A 13696-nucleotide genomic window follows, 5' to 3' on the forward strand; every position below is an offset into this window, starting at 1 on the left:
GCTGGCCTTGCCCCGTCGGGCCCCTGGGCTCCCATCCTGCCCAGCAGGGCTGTGACACGGCCACGTGGACACCGCGGTGCCTCACCGTCACCCGGTGACAGTCCACTAAGCAAGCACAGCTCGCCGGGCTCCAGGCTCCAAAGGCGTGAAACGTAGTCCCTCCATAAACGTCCTGGAGACACGCCGCGGCCCGTAGGGGCCGGCCTGATGTGTGGGTGTGGGTGCCAGTCCTGTCCCGTCTTAGGGGTGTGGGTTTGGGCAAGATGCCGCTCCACAGAGTTTTGGTTTCTTCCTGTGCAAAACTGGGCCAATTGACTTGGAAATAAAGAAAAAATGTGGGTCACGTGCCTGTCCTCTGGTCCCTAAGTCGAGGTGCAGCCCAAGGGGCCCAGAAGGCCAAGGTGAGGAGTTGATGATGAGAGGTGACCTTGGGAAAGGCTTCTCAGGGGCGTGGGGACTGAGGGAGATCCCAGCGCCTCAAGGCTGCCTAAGGCCATGTTCAGGGCCCCTGCCCTCGGGCCTCGTTTTCCTTGCAGGGGCGGTAAGCGAGAACGTCCAGATCCTTTACAATCAATGACAGTTTGGACGTGACAGTTGAAGTCTCAAACACGGCCTCAGAGATCACACAGGGAGCGGAGGAGGAGAGCACCGGGTGCCATCCGGACTACTGTAGCCTGGAATTGCGTGGAGAGTGGGGGAGGTTTAAGAATGTGACATTTTTGCTGAAAACATCAGTCGAAATGCTGATGATTACCCGCACAGAACAGGTCACCCGCCTTCACGTGTGAAGGCACTTCTGGGGAAAACAGCCGTCTGTCAGCATTGCCTGCACACAACGCCGTCACTGAGTGGGAACCGCACGAGCTTGGAACGTGCCGGGAAGCAGCGCGTTTTCACCCGCCGGGGAGCGTTTTCCGTCGTGTCTCCTGGAGAGGAAGGGAGTCTCGCTCTCGTGTGCTGTGGCTGTTTTGGTGGCCCAGCTCCCGTGAGTGGATCTACACCAGGCTCGCGTGCACGAACCCAGTCTTTGTCCCAAGGAGATGGCGGGGAAGCCCAAGAGGCAAAACCGAAGTTGGTGTCACGAAGAAGGAACGTGTCTCCTGACAGCCCAGAAACAAAGAAGGTGGAAAAGGCAGAGACGTCACCTCCCGGATTTCTGGAGGAGAGAGGGGGCTCTCCTCTGCTGAAGCCCACCCCTCGACCCCCCGGGGGAGAGTCAGCAGACGCGGAAACTCGGACATCTCCGGGGTCACGGGAGTGCACTCCCCACAGCGGCTGGTGGAGGCGGACCCGCGGCACGCCGCGAACCTCGCTGGTCTCCATGATGAAGGAGACACGCAGAGCCCACGGGGAGGGAAGGTTCTCTTCAAAGCAGAATTCACCCCCAGGAAAATCCGAGACACGGGGTGCACGCTCGGCGAGATGCCTGCTCAGACGGCCCCAGGGTCTGGGAGAGACAAGAATCTCTCCCTTTGCAGCCCTGAGGTCCGAAGCTTGCTTCTCGAAACTCCGGGTCACCGTTCCCGGTTGCGCCGGAGCACACGCCTCTGACTCGGCACGGACAGCGCGCTCGGCATCACGGCTCTCGGCCCTCCAGGGTCACTTTGGTCTCCTTCAGGAACACCCGCCTTTCCTGTGCTGCGAAAAGGGTCCTTAGGAACTGCTCGACCGGGAAGGGCTCTGCAGTGTGGAAGGCGGGGAGGAGAGGAGAGGGAAGAGAAGGCACAGGAGTTGGCCGGCTTTTTCTCGACACCAATTGTAGCTCAAGCTCAAGCGGTGTCGCTCCGCGCTCATCGGAATAATGAGGCAAGAAAACGGAGGGGAAACGGCTCTGCTCTAAGCGCCCGTTCACAGATGCCAGCAGACGAAGAGACGCCTGGGAAGTTGGAAGTGCGTGTTGCGGCCACGTGACAGGGGCTGATGCCCGTGTTGTCCTTGTTGTTCACTCCCGGCTCAGGAGGGCCGAGGAGGGGGCCGAAAGTCGTGAATCACGGTTCTGGCTCCCGAGTGTGGCGGACGAGGCCGGGCACCAGTCTCGGCGTAACAACGCTTCTGTCCGGTGGGCGGGTCGGCGTTTCAACCCCGTTTGCCGCCGTATTTAAAATTCGGGCCAAATGCCACTGGACAATGCACGACCTTCTCTACGAGATTTTCCTTCCTAAGCCCTCAGTCGGCGCCGGAGCGAACACCCGGCTACCCAGGGGGCCCCACGAGAAGCGAGCAGGCGGGCGTCTGAAGAACCCAGTTTCTCCCAGACACGCGACGCATCTCCTCTGTGCCCGCCCAGAGCCTCTCCGTCCAGGTAACACGCGAGCGATGTCCCCGCATCGGCCTCCGAAGTGTTCCGTCTGACGTGCTGGGGGCCGGGGCTCACTTCCTGAAGCAGTTCCCAGGGTCGCCGTGCAACCGCGGAAAAGCGCTCCCACTCTTCGGGACATGTGGGTGCTATTACGCAGAAGTTCTCCCGGGCCGTTCTGCACCCCCCACCCCCGCTGCTGTAGATGCACCCCGACCGCCGTGATTCCAGGGCGTTCGCCCCCAGGGCTTCCTGGGGCAAGCGTCAGCCAAGCCCCCCCAGACTCAGGGAACCCATCCCCCCGCAGGCTCCACAACCCAGCCTCGTCCACCCTCGCCCGCTACGGTGCTGCCATCGGGAGATGGAGCTGCAACTCGGGGACCCAGGGCCGCTCCGGAGCTCAGCGGGCAGACCCGCCAAGCAGGCTCTTGGGGGGCTGCTGGGCACACACTCAGCACAACGTGACCCCCACCCCCGGGTCTCGGGGTGGCTGCGGGCAGTGGTCCTCTGCCTCTGATGCCCCTGAGCTCTGTGGCCCCCAGCGAGTCCCTCACCCTGCACCAAGCTGCCGGTGGTCCCGTCTGTGACCGAAGCCTCCACCTCATGGAGCCCGTGCGAGGGTCCAGCGGGACACCCTGTGCAAAGCACCCAACCAGGAGCCGCAGGGAGAGGGGGGGCACAGACGCTACTCTCACCACTTCCCGCCTGTCGATGGAACAAGCCTGACACTCGCCTGAAGGGCTGTCGTTCGGGTGCAAGGAGTCCAGGTGTGTACAGCCGTGGCCCTCACCGTGTCGTCTTCATGCTGGGAGGGGGGGTCCCAGCAGCCCTCAGAGGGGCTGCTCAGGTGCAGGCACAGGCGGGGTCTCCTCCACACAGGGAGAGCATCCGGGAGGAAGTGGTCATGGGTCGGGCCACAGCCCGTGCGCACACCTGAGACCCCGGCAGCTTCCGGGACCAGGTACCAGGAGGAGCAGAGGACAGGGAGTTCAGGGCTAGGCCATGGTCCTGGCCTTCTGCACGTGGCGGAGGTCGGCCATCAGGTTCCTGGGCACGGAGAGCCGGCCGTCAGAGCAGACGGAGCATCGGGAGCCCAGAAACGGGGGAAGGGACGCGGGGAAGCAGGCGCTGAGAGGCGAGTCTGCCGGAGAGCCGCCCGGGACCCGCCATGGGGTCGCCCGCTGCTGCGGAGGGGAACTGTGGCCGTTCACACGCACGCCGGAGCCCACGGCCACACAGCGCACTGAGCCCCCTGGGCTCTTCTCGGGAACCCCCCCCCACCACCCCCGCAGCGGATCCCGACCGCGGCGGCTCCCTCGTCACGAGTCAGGCGGTGATTGGACTCGGCACGAGTTTGACAAGTGTGGAAATAGCTGGCTGGTTTTAATAACGGACCAGAGAAGGCACGGCTACGGGAAACCTTGTGGTTCTGAGTATTTGGGTGCGGGCCCTGCCAACCCACAATGCCCCTTGCACTGTTCTTCCTGGCCCTGGGCGTGAGTGAATTCAGCGGAAAAATGGGCAGAGCTTCAGAGATGGGAGACCCCCCCCGCCCCCCGGAGAGGGGCTCTAGCCCCGCTTGGCATTGGCCTCTGCAAAGTCCTACCAACCCCCAAGTGGCTGAGCGAGCCCATGAGGACCAGACTGGGTGCAGGCTGACGCGGCGGCCCGTCCGGATCCGGCTGCACCCGAGGGGCGGAGTCAAGCCAGGGCGAAGGCAGGACGCCCTCCCCGGGCACCCACAGGCCGCGTGTCCGCGCGTCCTACTGTCCTGGCTGCTGAGGTTGGGGGTGCGGGAGGGGGCGTGGGACCGTGAGGAAACTCAGTCACCTGGAAGGTTCGCCCGGGCTCTGAGCATCGGCAGCCTGTTGGCGGCAGAGTGTCCTCAGGGCACACGCAGGTTCCCTTCCTCCGGGCGTCGCCCCTGGAGGAAACACGTGGGCCGGGACCTGGCCCGCGCCCCCCCCCCCCCCCCCGTCTGCCTTCCGCATCGGGACCGCTTCCGCTTCCGTCTCCAGTCTCTGCTTTGAACCCGTGGCCTTTTGCTCAAGGCCCCCAGCAGGAGCCGTCCCTCCTTCAGACGGCCCCGCCTCCGGTTCTAACGTGTAGTTACCGTGCTCGCCTGCACCCCCCGACGTGTCCGTCCACCCGTGTGCACCGCGCTGACCGTTCCTCGGGGTCAAGGCCGGGGCCACCGCCCAGAGGTTCCCTCGGGGCCGCTCCGCAGGGCACCCCAGACGCCCTGGAGGCTCCCAGGTACCGTGCAGCCCCTATCATTACCCTGCGTGGTCGGGAGGGACACCCCGACTCGTGAGTCTGGGATACACACCGGCCCCCTTTCTTCCTGGAAGGCGTTTCCGGTCGACCCCGGAACTCTCCCTCACGGAGCAGAGACGTGGGCTCCGGTCCCCGCGAGACTGGAGCCGGCAGCCCAGTCGAAACAGCGGGCGTGGCCCAGCCGGTCCTGACGAGTGTCCATCGGAACTGGGGGCGACACAGAGGGAGGTGAGGGGCAGCAGGCTTCTGTGGGGCGTGCAGCGACAGCCGGCAGGGACCCGGAATGTTCCGCCCATGGGGACCGTCCCGCTGCCGCTGGGTGAGAAGCAGTGTCCTTAGGTCTGAAGTAGGCTCCACCACTCCAGGCGCACCTCCTCGCTAGCTTCCAGAATGTTCCTAGCAGATCGGCCTGTGTGACCGAGGACCGAGAGGAAGGAGCCGTCGGGCCTCGCTCAACTCTCAGCCCTGGCTGTGCTTGAGTCCGCGCCACCAGCTCCTCAGGTCTCTGGAGCGACCGGTGCCCTGGTTGGGGTCCTGACTTGGCGGAAGGGGGTGACGTGCTTGAGGGTCCACGCTCTAAGGCAAAAGGACAGCAGCTCTGACATTCTGGTAGCTGGTGGAACGCTGTGGCTGGCAGGCCCGTGCTCACGGTCCAGGGCACGGCACCCACGGTAATGAAGGTGTCACTGGCCGTCAGATGGCCCTTGTCGTCTTCCCAGTGGAGCGGGGGACAGCCTCCAGAGATGGTAGCCCACCGTGCCCCTGCGTGCTTGGGGCTGGCATGCTCGGGGCTCCTGCTTGGTTGGTGGCGTGGACAGTGAGTGGGGGGCCAGTGGCGGGGGGGAGTTCCACTGGGACCGAGAGACCCGCAGGACACTCTTTGGAAGGACCACAGCTCTGGGGCACGGTGATTGGTAGACAAGATTCAGCACTAGAGACCATGAGCAGGTAACGAACGAACAAGAAAACACCCCCCAAATACTCATGTGGAAAATGGATCTTTAGGCAAAAACGTGTATTCCTTCCAACAAAACATTATGAAACTGTAATAGAAATCACGGGTTCTGATTGAGTAAGGGGAGCCACCACCCAAACCCAGGGGTCCCTGCTGCCGGCCCCCTGGGCTCAGTCTGTGCAGGAAGGGCGGGCTGGAGACCTCCACCTACCGTTGAAACGACAAGGCCCTATTGGGGGTGAGCTCGGGCCGGGACCCCCCTGTTTGTTTGCTCTCGGGCACCTCAGGGAGAAGCCTCCGTCATGTGACGGATGGTCTACCGTGAGAAATGTGTGTTTGGTCTTGGCCATGACCTGGGCACAGGGCCGCTGCGGCCCTCGGGGTGTCCTCAGGGTGAGGAGTGAGTAAGCCGGCTTTCGGTGTGTTAACGAGGTGACTTTGGGAGAGCCCCCGAGTCACCCAAGGGTGGGGGCTGGCTGCCAGGGCCCCAGCCTCGTGATCAGGGGTGCGGCTGACCACGTCAACCCCAGACACACCTCCTGGGGGGGGAAGGGACTAGAGAGTGTGTGGCCACCTGAAGTGCCGGGTTCCATCAGCCCGATGCCCCGAGGCCCCACAGACAGCCCGAAGCACCCACGGGGCGTGAGTGACGGAGGCCAGAGAGGGCGGGTGAGTGCTGCAGCCCGTCCCCACGCCTTGCCCTCCGCCTCTCCCACCCGGCTGGCCGCTCCTGAACGGCGTCCTATTATAGTGAACCAGGGATCCAGCACACAGAGGCGCCCGAGGTCCGTGGGGCACTCTCGCAATTGGATCACATCCGAGGAGCAGCTCCTGGGGACCGCTGCTCCGTCACGGATGCAGAGTGGGCTGCGGACCGGGACCCACCGGAGCTTGACCCCGGCTGTGCTGCGTCCCACCCGGACGACGCCAGCCAGTCGCTGAGCCTCTGGGACCCCGCGGGTGGGCTTGGGGATGGCAGCAGCACGGTCGCTGCCTCGTGAACAGCACATCAGATAACAAAGATCAGTGAAAGTGCTTCCCACGGCAGAAAGGCTCACTTCTCTTCTCCTGCAGGTGTTGCTGCCACGCAAACACCTCCCCACCCGACAGTGGGTCCCTCAGAGCCACCCACCCACTGCCCCACTGCCCCGCTGCCCCTGCGGGCGGTGTCCGCACGGCTGCGGCTGCGTGCGCCCGGCTCTGTTCGGCAGGCAGGCAGGCCAAGCTCCGGCGTCGGGAGGAAGCGGATTCCCGAACCAGCCCCGGCTCCCAGGGAAAGGACTCCCGGAATCTGTGCTCGTTGGCAGCCGCTCCCTCCCCGGGCGGCGCCCCACCCGGCCGGTCTTCCTGTGCGCTCGGCTGCTGCTGACCTCTTCCCAGAGACCTTGGCAGGCCCGCTCTGCTGGGCTTAAGTGGGATCTTCCCGGACCCCAGGGTGAGTTGACCTGTCGCCATGGAGATGGCCAGACCTCCCCTGCGCTGACCTTCCCCGGGTGCATTTCCAGGCCAGGGGCCCGCGCCCCCCCACGCCCCCCTCCCCCCCGCAGGACTTATGGGAAGCACTCGGCAGACGCGTCTCGTTTCACGGGTGAACGTTTTTGAGTGAGGCTGTCTTCGCGACGCTTAAACGGTAACGATTGCGGTCTAACAGGTTTCTCCGTGCTGGACGGACCTGACTTGATGTTTGAGTCCGACACGGTCGAGGCCAGTGACAAAGGACCAGAGTGAAGGGACCCCGGTGTCATTCTAGCCCCTCCCCAGAGCGCTCACCCCCAGGATGCCGGTGGGGCTCCCGGATCTCATTGCCCTCGGTGGGTGGGTGGGTGGGCAGGGCCCCGCCCTCCGTGAGCGTGTTGTCATGAGGGGTGAGCAGACACGAGCGAATGCAGAGGGACGTGCCCACAGGAGGGGGTCAAGGGATGGTCAGCAGGGGTCAGAGCAACTGCCCCGGGCGATCAAAAAGCCAAGGGGTGGTCTGGGCCGAGAACGTTCTTCCAGTGAGTCCAGGGACGTCCCCGAGTCTGTCTTCGCCGGCTGAGGCACGGCTGGGTGGGGGCGATTCACCCCCGCCCCCGGCTCTGGAGAGAAGGACCGCGTTGGATGGGATGGGTCGGCCAGGAGGCCTCGAGGCTGCTCTCTCCGGACTAGGGTGGAGGTGGAGTCGCTGTCATCTGCTCACGGGGCCCTAACCCTAACCCACAGAGCCCCAGCGCAGGTGACTTCCAGGCTGTTCTCCGAGAGACCGAGGTGGCCACCCTCGCAGACACCTAAGGCCAGAGTGTTTCCGGCACGGGCACTGGCCCCGCAGAGACCGTCCCCAGGCTCCGGAAGGAGACCAGCCCACCCGCGGGGCCGTGGGTGCTGTGGCCGGGCGGTGTCCTGTGCCACTGCCTCCCGGTCCTCTGCTGAGCCCCCGAGGGGCCTCGTGGCTGCCTCTCCCCAGCGTCACCTTCTCCCTGAACTTCTCTCGTCCCACCCTCGGAGTCCCCAGTCCCCTCTGCTCGCCTCGCCCGCCCACAGTGAGTGGCTTTGTCCCTGTGGATTCTCGTAGCTGCTGCCTATTGGCTGAACGCCCGGGGTGGGGCATTCGACTTACAGTGTTGGGCTGGCCAAAGAGTCCACTCGTTTTTTCCGTAAAGTAAAAGACACATTTTTCATTTTCACCAATGACTTTATTGATTTGGATACTTGGAGTATGTCGGCTGTCTCCTGCATCATGGAACACTGATGGTTCACAGGAACGTCCCGATTTGCTCCCTGTCGACTTCAGCGGGTCCACCCAGTTCCCCACGGCACTTCCCCGGCCTTCCCCGGCCACACAGCTAGGAGGGGGTGGAGGGACGGTCTCCAACACAGCTGCCTCCTCCGCGCCTCCTCTGCCTCCCGTGGGTCCCAGCGGGTCGGCCTGAGACGGACTCGGCCCCTCTCCCTGCACCGGGGTCCTCGGCTCTGGGGGGCGCGGGCCTTGGAAGATGCCCCCTGCACCCAGGCCCTTGGAGTCCGGTGTGCAGTGCCTCGGTGGGTGGGGTGTCCCTCACGTGCAGGTGGCAGTACTGCCCGTGTGAGGCTCTGTGTAGCGGTCACTCTGACGTGCGGGCCACGTGGCCTCCCCCATCGTCCCGTCCATGTGCTCTCTGGCTTCAGCGTTTCCTGCAAAGCCTGGGACTCTGACCCGAGTGGAAACCTCCTCTGCCTTGAGTGGGTGGGAACCCGCCTTCTCCCTTGCCCCGTTTTTAAAACAAAACCTGTACCCCCCCCCCCCCGGTGTTAAAACAGGGTCACTCTGAAGCCACCTGTCACCTGTGAACGGACACAGAGCTCCCCGGGGTCCCCTTTCCTTCCTCCTCTCCAGCAGGGATCAATCCACCTGTGATCGGGCCCCTGGCAGTGACTGTGGGAGCAGGTCCTCCGTGGGCGGCAGGGAGGTTGATGGGGCTGCAGCCCCCAGCCCACCCGCTTCCCGGGGCCCGGCCGCGGTCCGCGTCCCACGGGCTGGTCCACGCAGAAACTGTGTGGGGGAAGGGCTCCTGCCGGCCGACTCGGAGACGTCACAGCGGACGTCGCTGAGCTCAGGTGTCAGTGATTTGCATCCATCGAGACGTCTGCCCAAGTCCCCCTGCTGGCTTGGAGTCGGGGATCGTGGGCAGGTGCTTGGCCAGACACTCCTTGGACTTTCTGTCCCCGGCGGCTCTGCGGGTCCCTGCAGTCCCCGGGAGGAGACCGCGGAGCAGACGCTGCTCCCGAAGGCTCTCCTCCCGGCTCTCTCTCGTCGGGCTCTCGTTGGGCTCTGTGGCCTTCCCGGCCGCGTGTGCCCCAGATGGGCTCTCCTCTCCGTGGGAACCACTTCACACAGCTCCTCAGGGACACCCTCAGCCCGGGGAGGGCCCGGGGCTGCCGGGGGAAGGCCTAGCCTAACGTCTGAAGCAGAGAACTCTGGGAAGCGCCAGCCCTGGAGGGTGCTGTGAATCGTCGGCCGCTCGGACACCTTGAGCTCACCCGTCTGTCTGAAACCTCAGGTGTTTGTATTGAAAAGCGAGCCGGCCACCTGGGCAAGAGCCACAGCCGATGTCACGCCGTGTGTGACATTCAGGAGGGGGACAGAGCCCGCACTTGCCCGGAGGGAAGCTGTCCTCCCTCGCGCCATGGTGCGTGGGCTGCCAGTGCAGTCAAGGCCAGCCCTTTCTCTGGACATGGGGAAGGGGCAAGGGGGCAGCGGGCTGGGGTGGGACGGGTGCCCCTCGGACCTGGGCCCGGGGACGGGGAGCTGGGAGCCAGCCCGGCCCGGCCAGCTCTCCACGCCGCACAAAGCCAGGAAGAGGCTGCCAGGCCCAGCACACAAAAGCACCGCTGTCAGTTGGATGTGGACTCCAGACAGACAGACAGACAGACAGATAGACAGACAGCATTTCAGCAGAAGCGCGTTCCGAGTGCCGGAGGCCCCAGTCCTGCTGGGTGTCCCGTGTTTGTCCGGCAGCGCTGGAGGAGGGCCCAGCCGCTGTCCGTGCAGGGGCGCGGGGTTGCCAGGGGGAAGGACAGGTGCAAAGGACGCAGCTCAGAGGCAGCCGGCACGGAAAGGAGGCAGAAACGGGTGGAAGCGGGACCTGAGGGGGAGGTGTCTGCGGACATGCACAGAGCCGAGACTGGGCGCAGTGTCCGGGTGGCAGGCCCTGCCGCGGGCCACGAGGCAGGCCTCCTTGCCAGCAGGGACACCTGCACCGCTTTTGGCCGTCACACGACGTGAAACCTAACCTCTGACGTCTCGGGGACCCTGTCTCCGGGGGCCCAGAGGGAGGTAAGTCCAGGTGGCCTGCTGTCCCTGCCCAGGGGCAGAGCAGGTCCTGTCTCTTTTGGGGTTAGGGACATGGTGCACGGCAGGAGTGCGGAGAACACACACTCACACACTCGCTCACACACACACACTCACAATCATGAACACTCACACACACACACATACATGCATGCACTGACATTCAGACACACTCACATAGTCACACACTCACACTCACATACTCACACACACTCACATTCAGACACACACTCACATAGTCGCACACTCACACACATACACACACTTACACTCACATTCACATTCATAAACTCACACACACATTCACACATACATACTCACAAGCTGACACTCAGATACCCACTCACACTCACACACACAAGTCACACACTCACACATATGCACTCAAACACACACATACATACTCATACACTGTCATACGCACACTGCCACACACTCACATACTCACACTCACACACAAACCACACACACACATACACAGTCACGCACACTCACATACACCCAGACATGCATAGACACACACTCACACTCACACTCACACACTCACACCAGCATCACCATGCTGCCTGCTCAGGGCCCACCCCTCCCTGTTTCTCTGTCTCGGAAGCAGAAGGTGCTCCTGCCCCTGCCCCTCACGGTCCGACCCGGAGACCTGGGTCCCCCAGCCCTCCCTCCGGGGGAGTGCAGCCGCTGCTCCTCCCTGGGCCCTGAAGCAGGGACAGCGGCCGGCTGACTCTGATGTCCCCGCCCCTCGGGACGGGTCTGAGTGAGGGAGCCCCCCCCCCCCCCGAAGATGGAGGGAGGCTCCCGAGAGCAAGGGCATGACCCAGGGTCCTGCCGGCACCTGGGGCGTGTTTTGAATGAATACCACCCCAACACACACAAATGCACACGTGTGCGCAGGAGCGTGGCCGTGAGGCACCCTTTCACGGTCGCGGCGGGCCTGTGACAGAGCTGCTGTCATCACCTGTGAGACGAGGGATTGGAATCGGAGGCCTGGAGAGGTCTGTGGTCTGCCCCCGGCCCACCTGGCGTGTGCACAGCAGAGCGGGACAAGACGCAGCCTGGGTCCCTGTTCCTGGCCCCCACGGTCCCTGCCCGCCCCAGGGACGGTGAGGGCGCCATCCGTGAGGACGGGTGAAGGTGAAACAGCCCACTCCAAGTGCAGGCAGCAGGGGCCCGGCTCCTGTCCCCTCCCCCACAGCCCCGTCCCCAGGGCAGACCTGGCGGACCTCCGGGGCTGAGCGGGGGTGCTGCCCTTCCCCCATTCCAGAACCTTCCTTCCACCCTTAGTTTCTGTCCTGCCTGCAGATGTCTCCATGGGCACCCGGGCCGAGCTGGGGGCTCTGAGCGACCCTCCCCTCCGCCAGGCCCGTGAGCGGCCAGTGTCCTTCCCGGGGTGGGGCAGGGGGGGCGGCTGGCCCGGGGCAGTTGCCGCCTCTCAGAGAAACGCCCGCCTCAGCCGGGCCCCCGGTTTCCGCTGAGAACACTCACCCAGTGCCAGCTGCCTCAGCCTTTGATGTTTTAGGGAGCCAGGGTCACGGCCTTCGCACAGACGGGATGACGGGCCGGACCGGACAAGCCCGGCGAGCGCCAGGCCCCGTCCCAGAAATAACCCCAATGAGAACAGACGCTGCCATCCCCCGGCCTGTGGGACGCTGGGGACGTCCTCTCTTCCACCCTCTTCCACCAGGTGGGAAAATAAATGCCCTCGTTTTCGTGGGACAGTGATATATTTAGCGTTTGTTTAGTTTCGACTTCCTGGTTTTCCTCGGTCCCTAAACAGCTACGCACAAGTAAGACGCAATGTTTTTAGCCCAAAGTAAACAGAGCAAATAGTTTCCCAGATACCACGGGAGGGTGCGCCCTGCCGTGCCCCTCCCCCACTTGGTTCTCACGCGGGGCTGGGCTGGCCAGGGTGCCCGCTGGGAACTGTGGCCCGGAGACCCGCAGGTCACAGGGTCGCTGCCTCCGTGTGACCCCGTCGGCGAGGTCTGCTTGTGTGGCCTGCTGCAGGCTCACTGGCCGGGGTCTCTCCAGGCCTGTGCCCGAGTCACAGAGAGGGGGCTTTCTGAGTCCGGGTTTGCCCCCAGGCCGATGGGATCGGGGTCTCTCTGGGCCGGCGGGGGGCTTGGAGGCCCTGGATGAGCCGTCGCCCTCAGACGGCCAGGGGACATCCCTCAGGCCCGTGCTGGGACAGCGGCGACCTTGGCCTAGGTGGCTGTTGCCGTTCCAGGCAATCGTCTCGGTGAGCTCCTGTGCCCACCCCCTGCACCCCGAACCATCACCTCCGCTCCCCGCATCCTCCCGTTGCCCCAGGCTGTGCTCCCCAGCGGGTGGGCCGCTCAGAGCCCTCCCGATCCTCTTTGCACATCAGAGACGGCACCGGGTTTGAAGACAGCTCTCTGGTCCCCCCAGGGAGAGCGTGCTCCTTCCTCCTGGTACCTGCGTGGCTCGTCAGGCGCCCGCTGAAAGGATCGATCGGTTCCTGCGGCGACGACAGAACCGGTTGACCTTTCCGTGTAGCTCCTTATCGCGGCAGACGGGCCAAATGGGTTCCAGCTGGGTTGGAGATGGAAGGATTCTTCCGAAATGAAATAATGAAACAATGAAAGCATTTTTTTTAAATAGCTGCAAGAAAATGTAAGTGAAAAAAAAAATGCGGGACGGGCTTGGCCTCCCTGAGTGTGACGCCCGAAAAGCACGCACAAAGGGCCGACCCCCGGCCCTTTCCACACCCGGGGCGCCAGACCGCTGCCGGGCCCGGCACGAAGAACGCTCCGTTCTAGCTACAAAGTCATGGGCGTGCAATTCTGTAACATGGCAACATCACACCCAAGCACGCCGTGTGACACTGTAGGTGACACGTTCACATTAAAACTGTACATTCGTACACCCATGCGATTCCCCCACCAGCCACACTCAAGCAGGCGTTGCTTCTGCCAGACGCTGTATGTGTTAAAACAACCCATAAAAATCGTTAAAAGTGAAACCGGGCGTCGGGAACACGCGTGGCGCCTACGGCAAACGATTGGCCCCCCGGAGACGATGGGAACCGGCTCAAAACAACCGAAAACATGAGAGCCTGCTGTCCCTAGAACAGTAAGTCACACGGCCTGTAAGCACTGAAAGTACTTAGTTTTGCCAATAAACAAATACATCCAAACTTCAACCCAGGTGTGTCTTTCACCCGTTAGGCTGGAAAGCTGGAAGGTGATGGGACACCTCATCTCGCTGCCGGTCGGGGCGCGGGAGCCGTGAGGCAGAGGGTGTCCCTCCCAGAGGGACAGTGGCAGTGCACGCCCATGCGTCATCGCTGACACTTACATGCACTCGAACCCCAGACTCCCCTGGGGCCCAG

The sequence above is a fragment of the Phyllostomus discolor genome, chromosome 4 (assembly GCF_004126475.2).
Source record: "Phyllostomus discolor isolate MPI-MPIP mPhyDis1 chromosome 4, mPhyDis1.pri.v3, whole genome shotgun sequence".
NCBI classification, from domain to species: Eukaryota; Metazoa; Chordata; class Mammalia; order Chiroptera; family Phyllostomidae; genus Phyllostomus; species Phyllostomus discolor.